The following is a 25,710-nucleotide window of genomic DNA, read 5'->3' on the forward strand; positions in this document are numbered from 1 at the left end:
CATTCTTTTTGTGTGAAATGGAGTTTGTCAGTGCCATCATCCAGTAGTTGTTTGGAGTTTCACAGGTATTGGCTGTACTCTGTTAAAGCTCTCCTGTGATGATATCTTGAGTATCTGGAACTTCAGCTGGACTTGGAGAGTTTTAAGCAATTATAATGGGTTAAAGCCCTTCAGGAAGAGTAAATGAGATCTTAATGCCACATTATTTCAGGATTCAGAGAAGGAAACTGAACACATGAGGATTAATCAGCAAGGAAAGCTAATCATCCACAAGAACTCAATCAGCATTAGAAATCTAATTTGCAATTTCAGCCTATTACTAATTCCTGCCCATTTCTCAAACCCTTTCTTGCATTTCCCATTGCTTACAGCGTACTGTGAGACCAAGCTAGGGAAAATGGCTTACAACAATTATTCTTATGATGAGACAAGTATCAAATTTATTAAGTTGGATTCTTAAAAACTCTTAGACATGTTAGAGTTAGATTTACATTCAAATCCTGGCATATTCAACGTAATAGTCTGGTGGCCTCAGGAAAATCACAACTTTCTCACTTGTTTTGTTTTTAATACACAAAATTGGAATCATCATAGTTGTGCTACCAACCTCACAAAGCTGCTTTGAGAATTTCAGAGTTGTTGTTGCTGTTGCTGTGTTGTATTTGTACTTCATTCTTGAAGAGGACCATAACATCAGGGAAATGATGACATGACTTTGATTGGAGTGAGGAAGCAAGGTCACCAGCTTCACTTTCTCCGCCAGAGCCATCTAGATCCAGTGACCAGATATTTTCATTCTGTACAAGGAGGGCAGGGACCTATTTTCCAATCTATGAGCTCCAGAGTGAATTGTGTTTAAGGTTTGGGGTGTGTGTGTGTGTGTGTGTGTGTGTGTGTGTGTGTGTGTGTGTGTCAAGAAACACATAAGATTGACCATTGCTTGTAATGGTGTCATTGAGTTCTTTGAAGGTATTTCTGTGGCTCAAAAGTCATTTTGTCATAGTGGCAGTGCAACTGCAGGAATTCCCAGAGTAGCACATATTGCCCTTAGATTTGTAGTGTTTTTTAAATGACTTTGAATTTCAGGGTAGGACACGGTGGGAAGGGAGGTTAAAGGCCATCTGATAAAACCCTACCTATCCATGAATTCCTTCTACAGCATCTCCACAAAAGGATATGCATCCTCTGAAGCCAATGGGGGAGATACCCCATTACCACAAGGTTTATTCAGTTTGTGCAATAGCCACTGCAGATATCTAGCTCTATACGTGGTGTTAGAACAAATCTCTTCTTCCATATGACAAAGCTTCAAGCTAAATGACCTTGGTTTCTGCAATTTATCTTCACATGGCATCATCTCTAATCCTCTGACCCTCCTAATTGCCCTGTAAAAAAAGAAGAAACAAAAACAAGCAAACACACCACTTATAACTGTAGAATAACCATTAGAAACAATTCTTATTCACCAAAACTTCCATTTTGGGAACCAATTTTCTTGCTTCCCCTTCCCTGGTGTTTTTCCTTTTATTCCTTTAGGTCTTATGTTCTCTGATTCTATTACTTTGATTTCTCTTATTCTTTACTGATCAATATCCCTTGCAATATGCGAAAGTCAGAAATTCTAGCTCACTTTTTAAAGTCTTCTTAAAAAGATACTTTTCCAACGCCAATATTTCTAAGTTCTTCATTCTTATGATTTGTTTTATAATTCCCCTGAGTGATGCATTTCTGTTTTCCTGGCCTCAACCAAAGATTTAAACCACTTTTAACCCTAATTTACACTGTAAAAGACATTTTCAATAACTTCATTTCTCTGAGCCACCCGCACAAACACAAACACATTAATGTGGAAGCCATTGCATGCAGATATATTATTTAAACTATTCTATTTCTTTATCCAATGAGCTAATAATTTAATTTTTTAAAGAAGCAGAGTATGTGTATTTTCTTAGTATTAAGGAAGACTAAAATATGATTTTAAGCAAGGAATGTAAGTGGCATAGTTGATAGAGTGCTTCTGATATAGTCAGGAAGACCCGAGTTCAAATTATATCTCAGATTTTTATAGCTGGATGATACTGAGCAAGTCATTAACATCTGTCTTTCTCAGTTTCCTCAATTATAAAATGAGGATAATAATAACATCTGCCTTACAGAGATATGAGAATCAAATTAGATAATATTTGTAAAGCAATTAGTACAGTGCCTGGCACATAGTAGGTGCTTAATAAATTCTTGTTTCCTTCCTTCTACAAATAAATTATGCAAGACTTGCTACAGGATTTTAACAACAGTATTTCCTTAATACTAATCAAAAAAAAGTATTTTTATGAAAGATGTTTTAAGTTCATTGTACAACAATTTTTCTTCATTATCCAATATTAGTAATTAAATCCCAGCTCTTATGAAGAAAAAAGGGAAAAATAAAAATATGATTACAAATGTTTTAAGATTCAATAATTTCTAAACTTTTGTCTGCATATATATTTCCCTGAGTTCATTATAAGTTCACATATTCTTAAACAGCACATGGGGAAAGAGAGAGGGGGGGGGGAGAGAGAGAGAGAGAAAGAGAGAGAGAGAAACAATGCCTGGCAATACTTTGGTGTCTGTCTACACAAATTGAATTCAATAGCAACATAATATTTTTTTTCCTTAATGTGGAAGCCACACATATACTCAACATTCCAAAAACATATCCAGTTTCTTCTATGTAAGTACTCCCTACACTCATTTAGGTCCTAAATTGTTTATATTTCAGTAGATTAACTCATGTGTTGCTATGACCAAAGAGGGAGGAGAGGAAGAAGGGAAAAAATACAACCCTTGGTGGCCACCTAGATAACATAAAACATAGCTAGACTGATCATCATATGACTCGTCTGTCAGCTTGTCTATATTCAAAATCTTTTCAGCTTGGAATGACCCACCAAAGTGTGTGCTTCATTAGCATAGTCTTCAATCCATCCATTAACCAATTAATCAGCAAGTATTTATTAAGCACCTACTATTTGCTAGGTAGTATGTTAGGCACTGGGGTATGGACAGTTATGAATGGAAAGTCAACCCCTACGTCAAAGTGAAATACCATGAGATTTTATCTGAGTACTCTCAACCAAAAATAGATTTTTATTCCAGAAAAATTGGAATGAAATCTATGAAAGTAAAAGTTTATATTTCAGTTTTTTGTATCAGGAAATTTGTACAGTTTGTAGAAAGAGTTTTGGATTAGAGTTAGGAAGGATCTATTTTAGAATATTGCCCCCAATACATACTAGCTGTTAGACCCTGAATAAGTCATTTGATCTCTATAAGTCTCAGTTTCTATTTAGTGAAAATATTAAGTATCTGTAATAATGAGATCAAAATCTCCTAGAAAGAGCTATAGCAAATATACTAGCCAAATACTAGCCTAGAGAAGACAGTCCCGAGTTAGGGTATAATTTAATTTGTGAAATCTTACAAAGGATTATAGTCAAATATAAGTAGTATCGTCTCACAAAGAAGAGGAAAAAATCAAGAAGAGAGGGTAAAAGCAGTTTAAGGAAAGTCTGGCAAGATATCCAATTAAACAAAGTAATTCAAATTAAGGAATTAAGTAATCCAAAGTAAACAAAATTAAAGAATGCAAACAGAAAGAGAAAAAAGAAGAAAAGATGAAAACAGAAGAAAAATGGGAAAGATTCACAACAACTACTATAATACATTGTTTTCATCACAGAGAGTGAAACTACTTCATGTAGGCCCTATCATTACAATCTCTTACAGAGTACTTATAGAGTATGTAAATTAAAGAGAATAAAGACAGGGAAAACAGCTAGAGAAAGAGAGAAAGGAGATTGGAGCAGGACAATACAATTGTGAAGGTATTAAGGGAGCCCTCTAAAGAATGGGAAGACATCAGAGATATAGAAAAAAAATCTTGGACTTTATTCACACATTCACACACATACACACACACACACACACACACACACACACACACACACACACACACAAAATAACCATGAGAATGTCAACTACCATCAACCATATTTGCCTCATCTATGCAAAATCTTTAGGAAAGTAATCTATTCATGAATTGAGTACATCCTAGATGAGAGTGTTGAAGGGGAACAATTGGGCTTTCCCTCATTCTAGTTAACAATGGACCATATCTTTGTCATCCTGTTATTGATTGAAAGATGTAAAGTAATATTTCTCAAAATATGGCCTGGAAACCCATAGAAGTCCCCAAAACCCTTTCAGGAAGTCCATGAGATCAAAACTATTCTCAAAATAATGTTAAAATGTTTTTTTTTTTTTTGCATATTAAAACATTGCTCTCTTTTCCAACTACATATGTATGGGACCACTTTTTCTTCATAGACTTCTACCAAAGTAACATTTCCCAACAAAGTGAATGAAAAACCAGTTCTAAGAATCCAGCTGTCTTCTAGTTAGCCAGACACTCAGGATTATAAAAATTAAAGCATAAAAAGCAAGACAACACCAGTGTTCTCACTAATTTTGTTTTGGAAACATAATTTTAAATAAAATAATAAATATTTGAAATATCAGTTTTAATTTCTAGTAAGGTAAATGTTTTTAGATATAGACAAGAGCTTTTGAAGGCCTGCAATAATTTAAAATTAGGCAAAGGGGTCTTGAAACCAAAAACAAAGTTGAGAACAACTTATAAAAACAATATAAGATCTCCTTGTTCTCATTGTTTGCTGATTATGTAATAGCAGTTTCAAAGCAGAACAAAATATCTGCTTAAAGTTACCTTTACAACAAGGTGTCTCCTATCTTTAAGTCAAAACCATTCAAGAATCCTTGAAAAATATAACAAAAATCATCCTTTTCAGCCACTCTCTGATAATAAAACACTTTGCAAAGCAGAAAACAGGGAGGTTTTTACTCACATCACTAGAATTCTGGAGCAGAGTCCAGACTGAAAAGAGATTATTCATTGTTGGTGAGGTCTTCTATATATTCCTGTTTACAGGTGATGATGTTGATTACATCAAGCCTCACTGTAGCTAATCTTGGAAGAGATCTGGAATCACTCAGAAGAGTTTGGCCTGCCCACCTACACAAGAAAGACCAAATGAATAAATAATATTTACTGCAAAGATTTCAGCAAGCACTTGACTGGATATCATATTCAACTTATCCAGCTGTATGTCTGTCTGCCACAGATGGATGATTTGGGCAAGAGTAGAAAAAGAGGAGGAGAATAGGGAAGATTCCTTTCAGGAATTTGCAAGACAATTTTACTGACATCGAGATTCCCATAACAATAAAAGCCTATCTTTTCCACATAGATATATTATCATTTCTGCTGTATCGCAATGAGATATGAAACATGACTACATTCAAGGAGCTGAAAATAAATATTACACGGAAGGCAATGGAAATGTCCATGGTGGATGTAAGAAGGATGTATCATATGACAAATAAGGAACACCGAAGAAATTCAATCTTTTATTAAGATGTCATTAAGAAATTCCATGACAAAAAGAGACAGACTGGTCATATAGCAATAGCAAAGAATGACTGGTGAATGTGCAGAGTGCTGCAATGATACCCTTGTAATGTCAGGAGAAAGTAAGAAAGGATTAGCATTTTGAGTGGACACCATGTAGTGAACTTTGGTGGAGGTATGCACAAGTATTAACCCAGGAGGGACAGACATACATAGATTGTAATCTGCTTTCTTGGAATGAGCAGATTTATGAAGTCAGAGATTCTTTTGAACGTGTGTACATAACTATATTCACATATAAGCACCTGAAATACTTAACCTCAAAGTGTGGCAAAAATTAAAAAAATGTATTTTTCATAAAATTCTATATTAATATCATCAATTATTTTTTACTACACAAACTTTGTAAGACATCCATAGAGATACATATAATAAATTGTTCTTATTTAGTTCTTATCTTATTTGTCTTCCAGGATATTTATTTGTGATTCTATCACATGTAGATATCTCATAATGTATAGGTTAACTTTAAATTACCTAGTCATTGAGATAGATATCCTGGAAAATAAACTAGGATCAGGCTTAAATAACATATACTTATCTCTATAGAAGTCTTTGTAAAGGTGTTATAGTTAAAATAATAATAGCTGACATTTATATAGTCTTTTACATAAAATAGATTATCTTACTACAACCTCATAAAAATCCAAGGAGGCAAGTACTTCAAGTGTTATCATCCTCATTTTATACATGAAGACACCTTGATGCCTCACTGTGTTACAAATATATACATCTTTAATTTTTTTCAACCCTAATTTAAGATTCTGGACATTATTTTGTCTTGTCATAGTGACCAGATTGACTATGAACAAACCCTAGAATTTAGTAAATTTACACAGACTAACTAGGTGACTGATGACAATGCTTGTTCATGTCTATTTCCTCATATTGTTTTCTTACCAAATAGACTTTCTTGGTTCTAGGTCATAGAAATAATTATTCGCTTGACAGTTCTCTTAGCTTTTACATTTTTCTTCATTTATCAAAACTACTGATGCTGTAGTTGCTATAGCCTCTTTTAGAAAATTATAATAAGTTATATAATAACCCAGGGATAAAGTTGCAGAGCATTGGAGATCTACATTTGTAGAGGAAGTTTCCTCATTGGGAGTTTGCTATGCTAGTCAAATCACAGGTCTGGTGATTTTTCTTTTTAAAGCAGAGGACAAAAAAAGGAGTTTTAGAGGTTAAATGACGGCTTAATGTATCTTAGGGCTAAATATTGAACACTGATCTTCTGACTCCAGGTTCAGTATTCTATGTACCACCCCATGCTGCCTCTTATCTTTGTTAAATGGATATAATAGTCTGAGGGTCAACAGCTTAAAACTAGAAAAATTAGTCATTTTAGTGAATTCTTATGGTGGAACTACTTCTAGTGAATAAACACTAAAACGGGGTCCTTTGGCTTCTGGTAATATATAAATAATGGAGATCCTATAGTTGACGTCCTCCCCTGCCCTCCCACGTTATAATGGATGAAATTATCAAAACCAACTCATTCTCTGTGCTGGATATATTTTGTGCTTGGTACTGAAAGAGAAAGAGCTTTTGTTGACCTGGACACTCTAGTGTCCAATAACCTCTACTCTGTGATCAGAAGCAGACACTTTAGCAAAAGTAGTTTTGGATAAAATGTAAGTAATAATTCTATCATCTTCTGTGGTCAAAATGTTCCTTGCTATCCTATAAAGAACAAGGGAAATTAAGTGTTTCTGAAAATAATACAAATGCTGTATTTGGAAAAGAGCCAGGCAATTATGAACTTGGGAACATTTTTCTTTTATCCAGTTTTATACCTTTGTCTAATTAAACTTGATGCTTCCTCATGTGCATGTGTAAATTTGTCTTTCCCATATCAAAAACTGAAACTTGTAGCTGTTATATAATTGAACCTCAAACCTAATAAATAAGACATACCTTTCAATAAGCATAATGAATACAATTTTAAAAATCTAGTTCAGAAAGCAAAGCAAAATATGTCTAAATATTAGAGGCTAAATTAATATTTTATCCAGAACATGATAGTAATGGTAATTTTCACTTCTTTGTTTCTTTACAATTATGAGTCATTTGGTCTTGTAGCTATATTGCAAATATTATCAATATTTGATAGATGAGGAAACTTGTCTGCAGAGAGGGTAAACAACTTTATTAAGCTCATACAGTTAAGGATTTCTGACTCCAAATTATCCATGGCCTCCCAACAGAGTCATGATAATAAGGTTCTAACATTATATAACTTTTGCAATCACTGACTGACATAAAATTTCCCTAAATTTCTTAATGTGGAAAGAGGGGATAGTATTGCTTCATACAGACAGAACAAACCTCCACAACAAAAAACATTTCCAAATAATTTTATTACTTGAAAAAGTTGGTGCATAATTACAGTTGGGTAAAAATGTGATGGATAGGCACTAATTTGCAATTAACCTATTATCATGCATGCCAGTTCTCCTTGGCAATGTGGGATGCTTTCAATTTGACAGTACAAGTATTTCTTTGACTATACATGTTTTCTTGTTTTGTGTTTTTTACTAGTAATTACATATAAATGCCAGTGGTCTTGTCAACAATTTTCTGATGTAGTTGATTAAGATGAATCTCATGAAAAAAAGAGAAATCCATTGCAGAAAGACTGAAGAAGAAAAATCCATTTAGTCAGAAAGTTTAAATTCTGGAATGATCTTATCCAATGACAGAGCATGGATTATACGAATAGCACCTTCAGTTGTGGATCAACTTTCAAGTTGATATTAACCTATTAACTAGAAACAAAAATTTCCCATTATATATCTTTTTATAGATTTAGAACAAGTGCAATGCATAATAGATTATATTAATTACATACTTTCCTCCAAATTTCATAGAATGTTAGAGTTGGGGCATTATTATCCCTCCTCAAACCTCCCATGGCATTCCCATCCTCTCCTCTGCAACATTTTCACCTGAGATTCTTGCCTCATACTTCAACAAAAAATTTGAGTCCGTTATCCAAGACCTCCTTCTCTTCCTTCTTCTCCCCACCTCATCTCACATCATTCAAATGCCTTCCCTGATTGCTGCCTCCTTCTCTCCTATCTTATGTATGGTGGTGTCCCTCCTCCTTGTCAAGGCCATTCACTCTGCAACTACCCTTAATCCCATGCCATCCCATATTCTCCAGCATATTACTCTTCTGTGGTTCCCCTTTCACTAATCTTCAATTTCTCCCTGTCTTCTGAGTGATTATGTATACAGGCAGATTTTGTTGTCTTTCCTCGCAACAGAGCAGCTCCCTTTTAATTTATAGCCATTGTTCTTAGCACTGGATTTTAAGGTGAGCAAAATTAGCAAAATCCCCTTTCCATTTAGCAACTTTTTAAGTAGTTAAATCAACAAGCATTTGGAAACATTATCGTTTCCCCTCAAAGTTTGTGGTTATTGTTGCTGTTTTTGTTTGATTTTTTATTTGTTTTTTCACCAAAATTAAACAAACCTTCCTTAGGTTCTTCAACTGATCTTCTAATGGCACAATTTCCAGTCCTATCTTGGTCACACCACTCTGGAAATGTTCAAACTAATCAACGTCTTTCTTAAAACAGAGATCCCAGGCCAGTTTGCTCTTCTTTCATCTTGCTGCCAGCTGAAGTCTTGAGGCTCCTGCTCTCTGCCTGAATGCCTGAGGAAATGCAGACCCAGGACCAACCAATGGAGGAGGAAGTGGAGACTTTGTCTTTCAGGAAGAAATTGCTCAGTTGATGTCTTTAATCATTAATATATTCTACTCTAATAAAGAGGTCTCCCTGAGACAGCTAATTTAAATTCATCTAGTGCCTTGGACAAAATCACATATGAGAGTCTGACAGATCCAAGTAAAACTAGACTCTGGGAAAGAGGTAAACATTAGCATCATTCCAAATACAGACAATTGTAACTCACCATTGCGGATACTGGTGTCGGAATGACCAAAGCTAATTTAATCAACAATCTTGGTACAATAGTAAATTCAGGAACCAAAGCTTTTATGGAAGCATTACAGGCTGTTGCAGATATCTCTTATGATTTTTCAGTTTGGTGTTGGTCTTTATTCTGCCTATCTGGTTACTGACATGACCATGATCATTAAACATAGTCATGATGAACAGTATGCCTGAGAGTCTTCAGCAGGAGGTTCATTGACCTGTTAGAACTGATGGAGGTGAACCAACAGGTCATAGAACAAAGGTGAAAAAGGAACAAACTGAGTACTTGGAGGAAAGAAGAATGAAGGAAATTGTGAAGAAGCACTCTCAATTTATTGACTATCCAATTATTATTTTGTGGAAAAAGAACAGGACAAAGAAGTCAATGATGATGAAGCAGAGGAAAACGAAGAGAAACAGGAGAAGGGAAAAGAAGAAAAGGAGTCTGACGACAAGCCAGAGATAGAAAATGTTGGCTCCAATGAAGGAGAAGAAAAGAAAGATGGTGACAAGAAAAAAGATTAAAGAAAAATATATTGATCAAGAGGAGTTTAACAAAACAAAGCCAATCTGGACCAGAAAGCCTTGATGATGCTACTAATGAAGAATATGAAGAATTCTGTAAGAACATGACAAATGATTGGGAAGATCATTTAGCTGGGAAACATTTCTTAGGTAAGGACTGTTGGAATTCTGAGCCCTTCTCTTTGTTCCAAGATGTGCCCCACTTTGACCTATTTGAAAATAGAAAGAAAAAGAATAACTTCACATGGTAGGTGTGAAGGGTTTGCGTCATGGATAACTGAAGAGCTGATCCCTGAATATCTGAATTTCATCAGAGGTATGGTGGAATCTGAAGATCTTCCTCTAAATATTTCATGTGAAATGGTGCAGAAAAGCATGATTCTGGAAGTGCTTAGGAAAAACTTGGTGAAAAAGTTCTTAGAACTCTTCACTGAACTGGCAGAGGATAAAGAGAATTGCAAAAAGTTTTATGAGCAATTTTCTAAAAACATTAAGCTTAGAATACATGAAGACTCTCAGAACTGAAAGAAACTTTCAGAATTACTGGGATGCTATACTTTTGCTTCTGGTGATAAGATAGTTTCTCTTAAGGACTTTTGCATGAGGATGAAGGAGAATCAGAAACATACCTATTATATTACTGGTGAAACCAAAGACCAAATGTCTAATTCAACTTTTGTTCAGCATCTTTGGAAGCATGGTTTAGAAGCAATATATATGATTGAACCTATCAACGAGTATTGCATGCAACATCTAAAGGAATTTGAGGGCAATGTTTTAGTATCCATAAAGAAAAAGGGTATGGAACTCCCAGAAGATGAAGATGAAAAAAAAGGAATAGGAGGAAAAAAGGCAAAGGTTAAAAATCTTTGCAAAATTATGAGAGATATCCTCGAAAAGAAAGTTGAAAAGGTATCTAACAGATTAGTTACTGGCCTATATGGCTGGATAGCAAACATGGAAAGAATAGTGAAGGCTCAGGTACAAGACAACTCAACAGTGGGTTACATGGCAGCAAAGAAACACATGGAAATAAACCCTGACCATTCCATTATTGAAACTCTATGGCAGAAGGGAGAGGCTGACAAGAATGATAAACCAGTGAAAGATCTGGTTATCTTATTGTATGAAACTGCACGGCTGTGGGTTCATATGGGAAGATCCCCAGACACATGGCAATCAGATCTATAGGATAATCAAACTTGGTCTTGGAATTGATGAAGGTGATTCAACTACTGAAGAAACCAATGCAACTATAACTGAGGACATGCCACCTCTTGAAGGAAATGATGACACATTTCACATGGAAAAAGTAAACTTATACATTGCAATACATGGAATTATAGCGTGTTTCCTAAACTACTCTGAATAAGTTATTTTGTATAAGGTGTTGAGAAAATACTTCATATCTTCATTATCTCTGATACATACTCTCAGATGTGTTCTCTTTATTTTTGTTAAATCACTTTTAAAAAATGTATGGCACGAACATGCTGTTTAAGGGGAAGTTTAGGTTTCTTTTCCCTTCTAAATATAATCAATACTGTGATACCTTAGACATTCAAGCAAGAACTAGTAATCGTTATAGTTTACTTTGGTTTTATTTTAGGGAGGGAGAAATAAGATCCAAACGCTGTAATCTAATGTTAGCTCACTAACATTCTTGTGGTCTGATAACAGTATGTAGCTAGCACAAAACTGAATAATGGAATTGAATTACTCCTTGGTCTCTAAAATACGCTGTTTAAAAATGTTTATAAAACTGTCTTTTTCATATAGTTAAAATAATTGAGTTCCATTCTATTTCATCCATTTTTGCATATATAAACCCTGAAGTCTAGGAAATAAAAGTGTTAACAACCAAGGGAAAAGAAAGAGAACAGGGATCACAGAACTGAACTCAAGATGTACTCTGATCTGGACAGAATATGCAAAGACTCATTTTCCCTCTGGTGAACACTCTAACCCTCATCAACCCCATCAACATGCAGGTTACAACTCAGCTGCACCATTTCTTCCCTTCAAATTTATAAATTTTAACTTAACTATACCTTTATAATTCTCTGCCACTCTTTTCTAATTCCTCCTATAAATGCTCGCTTCACAGGGGAGCTTCTGAATGTACTGTGGCTTTAAGACTGACTGCTTTTTCTGGTCATCTATTTTTCCAGTCATTTTCCTTACACTAAATCTGCTGCACAATGCTTTTTAGGGAATACATATTGCATATTACTCATGCCTTTGATGCACCTCTCTATTGCCACTTGGATGATCCACAACTTTGATTCTTTGGAGATTGTGGTATTCTATGACTCACAGTCATATAGCATTAATCAATGAAGGCTGATGTTCAAATGATGGGCCTTTGTTTTAGGAAGACACTTGTAGGAATTAAACTGTGTGATTCCCTAAAGTTAAAACAGGCAACTCATTTTCTTTTTAATTCTGGGCTCCTTTCTTTGTCTTTTTGCAGAATCTATCCAATATGGATACACTGATGGACCAAACCTATGGGTTGTCTATTAAGTAGAATATAATAGTTTAGAGAAGCATTCTTTATCCATTTATGTATGTGTGTATGTGTGCGTGTGTGTATGTGTGTGTGTTAATTATCATTAGGCTGATCTATTTTGAGTGATTATGGATCTCATTTAGTATAGGACACCTCTATCAGTACAAACTAACATCTCATTAACTTTTTTGTGCTAATATGTTGCACTCTTTAAATCTACTAAAAGCTCTAAATTTTTCATGTAAAGTGTCATTTAGAGGTGCCTCTTCTTCTTATGCACTTGAATTTTTTTGAAAAAAGGAGAAATGTGGGACTGATTTTATATTTATACTAGTTCAATTTCATCTTACATTCACCCCATTATTATAACTTGTCAAGCTCTTTTCAGTGCTGGTTCAGACATCCAGCATGTAAGCCACTTCCAAGTTTCCTGTAATCTCTGAAATTGATAAGCATGATTTCTATGTCTTTGTCCATTGTGTCTGACTACAGAAGTCCTGAATTCAAATCCTGATTTTAATACTTATTACCTCTGTGACCATGCAGAAGTCACTTAACTCCCCTGAGCATCAGTTTCCTCATCTGTTCAGTAAAGATTTTGGACTAATGGTCTTAGGGGTCTCTTTGAAGACCAGACAAAACAGGTGACAGATCCTTGGCATACTACATAAGAAACTACATATGCTATTTCCTGAAATAAAAATGGATTCTTTGGTTCTGGCAATTCAACTAATCATTAACATACTGACTGCTAACATTCAGCTTGTAGCTCCCCATTTTCTTTATAGGAATCAACTGAGAAATTTTATAAAATATCTTGATGAAATCTAGTCATGCCATTTTTATGTTATTCCCCTATCTGTATACTTGGTAAGTTATCACTTTAGTACCTTGGGCTCCACAATCTTATCAATGTGTGTATTTCTTGTTCTGGTGCAAATTACAAATCATTCGTGACTTTTCATCTTAGCTGATTCTTGCCCATTCCTTCTCTAAATCCTCTCAAGTATAACTGCCTACCTGTTGGAGGCCTTTTTCTTTTTCTTTTAATAATCCATTAATTAAAGTGAAATATATAGACTCTACATCTGCTATTGCTTCATCTACTTTTCCAATTATGCATATTCTTGAAGATTTATTTTACAATACTCAGTTAATTTAGGTATCATCAGCAATACGCTATGCCCTTTTTATTATACATCACAAACATTTTCTACCCTTTCTGCCTCCTGCAATTGTGGTTCTTCTGATCTCATACTTTTCCATAATTTAAAGCCTTATGGGATCAGCAGGAGAATATTGTTATTGAAAAGTTAGACTTTTTCATCAATGAAGATATGATCATTCAAAATATGCGATAATTTCCCCAGTGCAATCCGGGCCCATACCTTTTTCTGGTCAGGGCCTAACTCATTATCTATCAATAATGAATAGCCAAAGTGCGTGTGTGTGCGTGTGTGTGTGTGTGTGTGTGTGTGTGTGTGTGTGTGTGTGTGTGTGTGTGTGTGTGTGTGTGTGTGTACCTATGTGGCTTATTGTCCTTCATTCTCAAAGGGGACCAAAATGGCAAAACTATGTTGGGGTCAAGATATAGTGTATCTGACTGTAGTTGACCAGACCAATGCAAGTTCAGAAGGCTCTACCACAGATCAGGCACAAATTGTCTGTATGAATAGATAGATAGATAGATAGATAGATAGATAGATAGATAGATAGATGGAATAACTTAATAGGTGTTCCTCTCAAATGCTTGTCAGTCTTCAGCACTTTGATTTCACCAACAAGGACCTCTCCCAAAACAGTCCATATCTGCTCATACCATGTGTCTCTTATCCATGCCTTTTGTATAATACCCTATAATGGATCCATCCAATATTTCAGAATTCCTCTGCTTGGTGTCTAACATGCTTCAGGGATCATTGCAGCACTTGGGCAAGTCATAATTTGGGTAATATAAGTTCCTCATCTTTTATCATCAATTTTTTTCTCATAATGTATATAGCTAGGCTGAGCTCTTTTGAGTGGCCGTGGGCCTCAGGAGACCCTGTAGCGTTTCAGGTTCAGTGAAGTGAACTGTGACCTGCAAAAATGTCAATCACTCCTTGAATTATATATTCTAGAATTTTTCTAGGATTCCAAATAACAATTCCCAGCCTGTAGTTTTTTTAAAAAAATAGGACACTTTTTTCTCTAATTCTATGCCAACTTAATACTTTCTCCATGTTTTTGTTTTTGCTTTTAGACATTAGCAAGAGATTTGTTTCAGTACCCTTGACTATGTTGCCCTTGTGAGCTGGGGTCATGGAAGATAGCCAAGTATATGGACTCTTATCACCTCCCCATTTTTCTTGGCTTTCAATTATGTGATAACTATTTTTCTTCTACGTATCAGACAGTCACTTTCCTTGGTCCAGAAAACAGAAACAAAATAGGAATTTAGGAGTCTCATCTTCTCCCAGTCATCTAATATCGGTGTCGTCAGGATGATAGAGCAGGAAAAGGACTTAATTTGAAGTCAAATATCCTGAGGTTGAATCTTGGCTTTGACACTTACTACCTGCATGACCTGAAGCAATTCCCATATCTGAGCCTTGGTTTTCTCAAATGTGATATGAGAAGGGTTGACCTAGTTGAACTTGAAAATCCTTTCCAAATCTAAATTTTTTTATCATAGTCTCAAACTTCAGTCTCATCCTTCATTTGATTTTCCTGTTGTTCCACCATAACTATTAAAAAGAAAAAAAACATTTCATGTTGACGTTGACCTTCATCTCTAACCTCAGGGATTTTTTTTGTTACTTTCTTTAGTACTCTTGACATTCTTAAAGAACTGGGCCATTCTTTTTTTTTCCTACTTTAAAAAAAATTCATCAGGATTTCTCACCAAAACATAGCAAGAGAAAATGGCTTAAAATCTGGGAGTTAAAGGAGAGAATGTTTAAAAATATAAATAAAAACCCACCCCAAATGAAGAAAAGTTCATCGTGACTCATATGCGTTGTTTCATTTAAATAATATGAGGAGGTTCCTAATTATCTAAGTTTGAATCAATTGTGGCACAAGGGAAGCAGTTGATTAATACATTCCTCACAATAGTTGGGCAACCTAAACTCCTGATGAAGTTAAAGGACTCTTGAAACCCCTCCTCCCTTACAGATATTCCCCATTACTGTCCAGGGCACCACTGTCCTCCTGATCCCTTAGGCTCACAGCCTACATGTCATCCTCAACTTCTATCCAATCCATTCCCAATGCCTGTCAATTTCACCATTGCAACGTCCCTTAGATATGCCATTTTCTCTCCTCTGACACTGCCAGAACTCTTGTGCAGGCCCTTATCACCTTAAGCAAGAGCAGCTGGTGAGTCTTTCTGCCACAATTCTCCCCCTACTCCAATCCGCCCTCCATTCAGCTGCCAAAAGTGATTTTCCTAAATTGCAAGTCCAACCATATCAACCCCCCCCACCTCTGCCAATCAAATTGCAATGGCTCTCTATCCTTTTCAGATCCAAATATAAAATCCTCTCTTTAGAATTCAAAGGACTCAATATCCAAAACCTCTGCCTTTCCAGTCTTCTTACACCTTTCTCCCTGATAAGTACTCTTCAATGTGGTGATGCTGACTTTTTTACAGCTTCATGACCAAGACACTGCATATCTCCATTCCCATCCCTCATTCCTGGAATGCTCTCTTCCTCATCTCTATGTCCTGACTTCTCTGATTTCCTTCTAGTCCAAAGAAAATCCTGTCTTCCATAGGAAGCCTTTCCTAAGCCCTCTTAATTTTAGTGTCTTTCTCTGTTAATTATGTCCTATTTCTCTGGTATACAGCTTGCTTGTACATATTTGTTTCAGTGTTGTCTCCCTAATTAGATAGTGAGCTCTTGAGTACAGGGACTATATTTTGTTTTTGTCTCCCCAGCACTTAGCATAGTGCCTGAAGAATAGTAGGTACTTAATAAAGACTTTTTAACTAACTGAAATGACAGTATGGGGTCTGAATTCTGTATTGTATTCTCAGTCACATTTATGTAGTACAGGATAGAACACTATAGAGATCTATGAGGAAGGAATATATATTATATATATATATATATATATGTATATATATATATATATAGAGAGAGAGAGAGAGAAACAGATCCATAATTTAGATTGTATGTGTGTATGTATATATATACATATATAATTTAACTTTATAAATATTTTTGATTATAAGATGAAATTGATTTTCTATTTGTATTTTTTAAATTATTCAATTTTGCTTGACACAATATGTCAAATACTGTTCTATTTTTTCAAATCTACATAAATCTTTAATACTTCAATACATTTACACTAAAATCATTAAAATATTTTAAGAGCAACCTAAAGTCCAGAAAGGATATTTTCTCTTAGTGAGTAAATGAGCCTTGTAGTGTCTTTAAACATTATATAAGTGGTAATTGTTTAGTTGGTGTAGGGAACTGAATGAAAAACAAAAACAAACAAAAAATCTCCTTTGATCTATAACTGTTTGTTTACAAAATTGCCTCTGGCACTGAAAAGTCAAGAGACTTGTCCAGGGCTACATAGCTACTTGTGTGGGGGAGGCAGAACTTCAGTTGAGGTCTTCCTTACTCCAAAGTCTTTCTCTATCCCTGAGGCCTCTTTACATCAGGTGTGATGAAAATGTGTGACTCAGGCCAGTGTTCAGGTTCAGTGGAAAAAAAAAACAAGAACTTTGTGGGTCATTCAACAGTTTTAAAAAAGGAGATTTACCCAGTCATAACACAGAAAGGATATTCATTCAGCAAGGGTACTCCAACATTTAGCTAGGATAAGCTTGCCAGGCATGCGGGCGCACACACACACACACACACACACACACACACACACACAGAGTCATCTCCATATGGAAATAGTCTTATCAGCAGAACTTGCAGTGACAACATGAACAGGCTTGGTATGTCTGTCAAGTCTGAAGGGCCCCTGGTTCCCTTGGGTGACCAAGAAGTGATTGTATGTCTGCATGTATGCATGTGTATATGTATATATGTGTGTATACATATATATGTGTGTGTGTGTGTGTTTATATATAATATAAAACATATTACATATATTATATGTGTGTGTTTGTATATTTCAGAAGCTACCAGGAAATTACATTAATCGGTGCATTTTGAGCCACATAGCTGTCTATACCAATCAAGCCCTGGGGATAGCTTAGTCACCTCTCAGGGGAAAATTGGGCAAACCCATGGGGCTGGATTAGAGTGGAGAGCCCTGGGAGATACTGGTCTGTTACAGAGGGTTAACTGTCTCAAATATCAAAAGGTTTGAAAGTATTTGAGTCAGATATTAAATAACATTTATAAGCATTTTGCAAACTAAAAGTGTTATACAAATGTTAACTAGAAGTATTATCATTAGATAATTATTTTGAAATGTTACAGCTGCATATCTGTAATGGGTCATGTCCTCTTTTGTCAAAAGGATCCTCTAAACACCTTTCTAGCTAATAATTTAAAAAAAGGACTTCTGGGGTTAGACATAAGAAGAAACCAATAATTACTGGTTTTATTATTACATAATGTGAATAAGTAGAAGAAGATAAATTTAATATCTTATACAAATTTTAATATTTCAGGCTTACAAGAAGGTAAAGCAATATTGAATTGGAAATGATAAATTTAATTTTAAATAAGTTAATCTTGGAGAGAGGAATACAAATTCTGGTGCAAAAATCTTGATGCCTTGAACTATGATGTATCTTACATGACACTGCTCCTCCCCAAAGTCCTGCTTCTGGGATGTGACAGACTGTTATAGAAATAACACTGAGCCAGGAGAATGAGGTAAGATCTAGCTTGCCATGAACTCTCTATTCAAGGGTTGGCAAACTACATCCCTGAGGCTGCCTGCTCTTGTATAGCCTATGAGCTAAGAATGGTCTTTACATTTTTAAATAAAATTGTATTATATTTAAAAATGTTTTTAAAGCATTATTAGCTCTGGCATACAAAAGTTGAACAAGCTTAGTTAGCTGACCCCTGTTCTACATCATCTTGGGCAAGGCAACTGACCCCTTTTACTTCAATTTTACCATCTAATATCTTATTTCATGAAGATTTTATAGGGATCAAATGAGATCATACACATAAAAATTCTTTGTGGGAAGAAAAAACATAAAGTAGTACATAATCAAAGAATTATTCTTTTTATTTCTGTTTGTGTGTTTGCTTTGGAAGGGTGAAAATTTCAGTTAATGCTCACATCCTTTTTTTATAAAGTTGCTTAACTCCTGCAGTGCCATTACCATTGGAGTTGGCAGCCATGGCAAGGGGGGAACCTTAGCACAGACTTTCTTCAGGAGAATCTTTATATACATAGAAGATTATTAAATTGAAAATGTTTTCTACAACCTTGTTTCCTTCCTACTCCATTTTGCCATTCTCCTCCCCATTTAATTCCTACCAAGCCTGTACATTTCAACTTAAACATAGCATTTCCTAGTGACCTCTCTCAATGTTGATTTTATACCTTGTGCTTTACAAGGAACTTGGTAATTCTCATTTGCATGTATCATAACTGTTTATATAAAGGCTAAGTGGCAGACTCTGCTTCTGTTGTCTGTGGACCAACCCACCTAAGTTTGTAGAGATTCATCATCAGGTTGACCATAGAAATCTCCAATCTCAGTCAGTCCATCAGCATTTATTAGTAACCTACTCTATGTCAGGCACTATACCAAATGCTAAGAAAACTAGCAACTAGCAAAAACAGTCCATACTCTCAAGGAGCTCACAGTCTAATGGAGACACTCACAATATAACCTCAGCAGCTCTCGCAGACCATTTACTATAGAGTCAAATATCTGACTAGGAAATTTTACATGGGAGAAGCACCACAAATTTTGCCTGAGGAAAAAGATAGTCAATTAGAGGGCTAGGGGAGATAACTTTCCAGGTAGGAAGCCAGAGAATTTAGGCACCCACCTCCTTACAGAGAAATCCCTGGGATACCATGAGGTCACTGCTGGTGCCCAGTAAAGGAGAAGTATTCGATCTGAGAATTTCATATTTTAACTGTTTAAATTTTTCCTTGAGGAGAATACAGTTTCCTGTGCCCTGTAAATTGCTTACCTGCATTAATCTGAGTTGTTGAGCCTGAAGGAGTTAGCCATCCATGCAATCTCAGGTCACTGATACAGCTAACAATAATTATTTGTGTATATGCCGTATCTATCTTCTAGGCCACCAACTCCATAAGAGCAGGGGCCTTGTCTTACCTTAACTTAATATGACCCAATTGGGGCCTTAGAGATGTTTGTTGAATTGAATTCAATTGAACTTGCTTCAGCTTTTGTTTCTGGGGGAAATTTTTCAGATCAAAGCATTGTGACAGGTTGTCCATGAATTATTCAGCCTCCTAAATTAAAGTTTCCTGATCCAGCTGCTGGGTAATCAACTTCATATTCTGACATATCTTTAGCAGCTTATATATTTTTTAAAACAAACACTGTAAAATGTGGACAAATCTTGTTAGATAAGTACCTGACATACAGTGGGTGCTCCATAAATATTTATTGATTTTATTTTAATGTGACTGAAACATTGAGAGTATTTGCAACACCTCATTATATCCAGAAGCATAAAAGGGACAAAAGGTACAGAAATGTGTAAATAGGAAAAAAGGCATCTCTATGTACATTTAATGCTTAAAAATCGTCTAACTATTGCTATTATGCAAATGAATACATAGAGAAGCAGCAATTTTGTCAGCAAGGGTAATTCTGTTGTGGGTTTTCCCTGCATCAAAGCAGATTTCAACCTATATCAGTGGTTTCATAGTTTAAATCCTTGTTATTGTAGTTATTTGCTGAAGGCATGGAAATAAAAGCAATTTGCCCAGGGTCACATAGCTGCTGCTTGGTGAAGGCAGCATTCAAACCCCTCTTTTCATTATGCTAAGCCCAGAATTTTATCTTCTGCAAAACTGCTTTCTTGTACTATTTTTTTCATTATAGTAAAATTACTGTAGTTTAGTGGGCTGCTGGCATCATAGAATAGAAACATGAAATAGCCTGGTATAGTGGTAGAAGCCTTGGATAGAACCATAATATTTGGATTGGAATCCAGATTCTGCTATATTTTTGAAGTGTAATGGCAGACAAGCCACCTTTTTCTTCCTCATCTGTAAAATGGGGTAACAATTATCTTGCTATCCGATTCACAAGGTGGTTGTGATATGATAGTATCATAGGATAATTATAATCATAGGATTTAGGGCTAGAAGGAACATCTATAATATCATTTTTCCAGATGAGGAAACAGAGATCCAAAGAGCTTAAATGACATTATGGGATAAATAGCTTCCCTTTGAATTCACATGATAGGTAACTGCTCCTGAAATATATCTACTGTAACACAGAAAATATAGAGGTAAAAATTTAGGTTCAGCATAGGTTTAGTTTTCTGACAAAAACAACAACAAACAAACAAACCAAAAACCCTGAACTAAAATTAGGATTCTAACAAGCCTTCTTACAGACAAAATTACATCAGAATGATAGAGAAATAATGTTTTTACATAGTGCAATCTTGTAAATTCCTCATAGGCCATAAAAGTTAAAGAAAAGACAGATTCATAATCCCATGCTCCCTTCAATGTCATAAAAGTTGAACAAGCTTAGTTAAGAAGTTATTATCTCATGCATCTCCTAAGGAAACAAACCCAGTAAGTAAGGTTACAGATTAAACTACTTTTAGAGAGTTCACAATGGGTTGATTGAGGGAGAAGAGATTTACATGTTGCCAAGGAATTGGGATAGTTAAGATTTAATGTTAGGCCTTAATTTTCACATACCATGGAACAAGTTTTAATCAACTCAATAACCTCTTAGTAAAAGAAATGGCCCTGTCCTCCCCAAATAATAAGAATTAATAAAAAGGAAACCAAAAATTCCTGTAACAATGATATGAGGAAAATGTTCATTCTAAACGTTGAAGATTTGTGCTGCATAGATTTTGTGTTGGACAATGGTTTCAGGTAATAGAGGGAAAAGATACTATGTTTGGGGGCAGTAATTTTTAATTGTAAACAAATAATTATTGTATATCATTTAGCATAATTGTTAGATGGTTTTTGGAATCCCTCTCGCAAAATGATCTTCAGTCCACAGTGAGTTATTTTAAACAAAGATGGGTCACTCGGTCTATGGAATGACTTCACTCCTGATAAAGAAATCCTTCTATCTATAGAGTTAGCACCTGCTAGGCAATTATAGGGACTTATAGTCTTCAAGCAGGGGTTCTTAATCTTTTTTTTTATTTTTTTTCATGGAACCATTTGGAAGTCTGGTAAAGTGTATGGAACCCTTTTAAAAAATGATTTTTTGCTCAGGTTCAGAATTAATGGAAATTTACTATTGCTTAGCACATTGACAGGAACACAATGGGTGCTTAATAAATATTTATCAATTGGCCAAAATTTCATTTAGAAATTGATAATAATAAAGATATATTTCCCTTCCAAAATTATAGATTCCAACTTATCATAGGTACTAAAGAACTGATCTTGGAGTTAGAAAAACTAGGGTGCAAACCCTACCTCAAACTGAGACTGAGAAAGTCACTTAATTCTCTTAATGTAGTTTTCCTCATTTTTAAAATGAGGAAAATAATACCTGTTATACCTATATCATCGGGTTGATTTGAGGCTTAAATGATATAACTGATATAACTAAATTTGTAAATTTTAAAGTGCAAATAAAAGTCAGCATTATTATCATGTATGTCCTTAATGATATCTTTCATGCCATTTCTTATATATGTCTCATTGGCAATATGTTGCAGCTGACTTGTTTCCATCTAGCATTTAGCACAATTCCCAAAACATTTGTTGTTGAGTCATTTTTCAGTAACATCTGACTCTTCATGACCATATTTTTGGGTTTTCTTGGCAAAGATACTTGAGTGGTTTGCCATATCCTTTTTCTGCCCATTTTACAGATGAGGAACTGAGACAAACAGTGACTTGCTCAGGGTAACACAGCTAGTAAGGGTCTCAGAACAGAATTGAACTTGAGAAGATGTGACTTCCTGATTCTAGGCCCAGTGCTCTATTCACCTTGCCACCTACTTATCCTCTCCTGAAACATAGTAGGAATAATAAATACTACTTAATTTTGGGTGACTTACCTTTTTGATTCTTCTACAATAGTAATGATTCACAGCCAGGGAACATCTCTCAGAGCATATTGTTAATAGAAAGATGTACAGTACTGTGGTGATAGGAAGAATCCAAGTCTCATTGAAAGCACTATAATTTTGGTTCTGTGATTCAAAAGTATATTCTCATAGCTGATACATCAAGTTCAGTGTAATGGTGGTGATGCTGTATATTATATCCTCGAGTCATATGGAATGCTAGTCTCAAAGAATTTTTTTTAATGGAACTGACTAATGTGAAATTATAATGACCAATCTTGGCCTCAAAGAAGAGAATATGAACAATGTACTTCTTTCTTTTCTTTTCTGATTTAGGGGATAATAGATACATAGCAAAGAATATCAGAAGTGATGTATTGGTTAGTGATGTGAAAACAAGATATCAGTGAAAAAACGATATTTTTAAAAAATGAAAGTGAATATAACCCAGAGGACATTTGAAAAATATATGGGGGGTGTAGGTTGTAATAAATACATTATAAATAAGAAATGAGGAAGAACTATAATAAGGTCATAAAAGAAATGTGTAAAAAAGAAAGGATGGGCTGGTCACATGACAAGAGCAAGCTAAATTTGATGGGCAGATCTCTGTGTTCCATTAGTGTAACCTAAATCTCAAGGGAAGTTGAGGAAAGTTCCCAACACCCTGAGTGAAGCACCTCTGGAAAACTCATGAAAGAACCTGCATAAAGGTAGCAGGAAAGGGGCCCTTGTGGATGGGCTGCAATCTACGTTATTGATGGAATTAAATCAATTAATTTGCAGATACACTGAATTACTTGAGGGTTATTGTTTGCTAAGCATGTAAGAGTTCAAAGACAGAATCTACACATAATTTAATGCCGAAATATTAAGAAGCATTTCTCACCTCAAAATACCGATTGTACTAGTAGGTTGTAAAACATTTTTTCCCCTCACAAGTGACACTGGAGACCAGATGTTGACTTCCTGTTCTCACACATTAAACAATCCTATGAATCATTAATCTAGACTTTGGTTCCCCAATTATAGAAATCTCAGGAGGAGGTAAAGAAGAGGGATCAAAGGAAAAGAGTGAGAAGAAAAACATCTAAATGATGTCATGTTTAACATAAAGATAAGATAGGGAATTTGGAATTTTGAGAAAAGGCAGGGCCACATTTCTAAACTTGCTCTTCCCTTAAGGGGAATGACTGATATCAATGTGGGAAAATTATTCTTTCTGAGAAGCAGTAACCAAAGGCCTGAAAATTGTTTTCTTAAGTGGACCATGAGTAAAGATAAAATGAAATACCTCAAAAGCTGTGTAGCAGTTAAAGTTCCCCACAATCTAGCTCCCATATTAATTGCCTTTTCACATTCACAGTTGCTGTCAAAGCCATAGACACCAATGGCCCCTAACAGTCCATTTCCTGGCTCCTTGTTTTTGTAGAATTGGAATTGTTTATCCTCTCACCTCTGTCACCTAGTATTCTCTTCTTTACCCCTATACCCCTCCCCAAAAATAATTTTTTTAATTTAAAAGCTCATATGCTATTCTTTAGAAGAGACCCTTCCCACATTGTCAGGAATTTTCTCCACATGTTAATATTCTCTCCTGTTGAAATTCATTTGAATATGTTTTGTATTTACTGATAATACACAATGAATATAGTATGAGGCATCTCAGTGTCACAATGGCTAAAGGATTAGGCCTGGAGTCAGAAAGACTCAAATTCAAATCAAGCTTCAGAAACTAGCTGGGTGACCCTGAGCTAGGCATTAACTACTGTCTCCTTCAATTTCTTCAAGTGTAAAGTGGGAAAAATGATAATATCACCTGCCTTCCAATGTCATCAGCATCTAATTGGATGATATTTGTAAAATGCTTAACACCGTGCCTAGCACATAGTATCTGCTATATAAATGCTGTTGTTGTTGTTGTAGTAGGTGTTGTTGTTGCTAAGTCTACATTAAACTATAAGTTGCTGGCAAAAACAACTTCATTTTTTATCTTACTCTTCTCAGCACCTAGCATAATGTCTTGGACATAGTAGGTGCTTAATAATTGTTAAATTGAATTGATTTTTTAAACCCTAGAATTCTATATTTACCTTTAAAAATACAAAGATGCAATACTTGGGCTCTACGAATAATTAACAGATTAAGATGAGCATGTTATTTTAGGACATATGTCCTTTTGCTAAAATCATCAGGGTTATGGGGCTTAGAAATATATAAAACAGTCCATAGATCAGATTGTAGCTCAAGGGATTCATGCTTGTATTTAAATATGAGGCTCAAATTGGAAGCTGTTCAGGCAGAAAACTAATAGAAATGGGTGATAGCTAATTAACCTAAGGCTTCAAAGTAATTGCTCTTCAAGAAGTAATTTAAAAGAGCCCATTCATTTATTTTTATTTTTGCATTTCATAAAAAATGCTTCATTCTCTTTTTATCACATAAATAAAAATATATTAATGCACACAAGTTTTTAACACCTACCATAATACAGTTTCTTATTGATTTAAAAATACTATTGACATCTTTTGGTTTTACATCACCTATATTTTTTGCTGTACTCCTCTCCTTTCTACCTGCCAGAGAACCGTCGCTTATGACATCTGTTAAAAAATAAATGTCTAGATAAATAGATGACAGATGATAGATAGATAGATAGATAGATAGATAGATAGATAGATAAGATGAAAGAAACATCAGTAATACTGGTTAACATATTGAAAAAAAAACTTTTGTTCTATATGGTGATTCCTGCTTGAGGATACCAGCCTTCACAAAAAACTAAAAGTTTGGTGAGGGGGAGAGGTATCTTCTCATATCCCGTCTTGGGTACAAGCTGGTTATTTATTATTTTTCAACATTCAGCTTTGTGGGATGATTATTGTTCTTTCCATCTTCTTTGTTGTTGTCAATGTGCATATTGTTTTCCAGGATCTGGTTACTTTGCATCAAGTCATTTAAATCTTTTCATGCTTCTCTATATTCATAATTCTCTTCATAACAGGG

The 25,710-nt window shown here is 35.0% G+C and overlaps 1 protein-coding gene and 1 pseudogene across 3 annotated transcripts in view; both read left to right on the forward strand.

Annotated features, from left to right (window-relative positions):
* CSMD3 (CUB and Sushi multiple domains 3) overlaps positions 1-25,710 on the forward strand; it is a 1,625,828-nt gene that overhangs the window by 174,765 nt on the left and 1,425,353 nt on the right. The window lies entirely within an intron of this gene.
* On the forward strand, positions 9,170-11,374 carry LOC118854680 (annotated as a pseudogene).

Source organism: Trichosurus vulpecula, chromosome 1 (genome assembly GCF_011100635.1).
Source record: "Trichosurus vulpecula isolate mTriVul1 chromosome 1, mTriVul1.pri, whole genome shotgun sequence".
NCBI classification, from domain to species: domain Eukaryota; kingdom Metazoa; phylum Chordata; class Mammalia; order Diprotodontia; family Phalangeridae; genus Trichosurus; species Trichosurus vulpecula.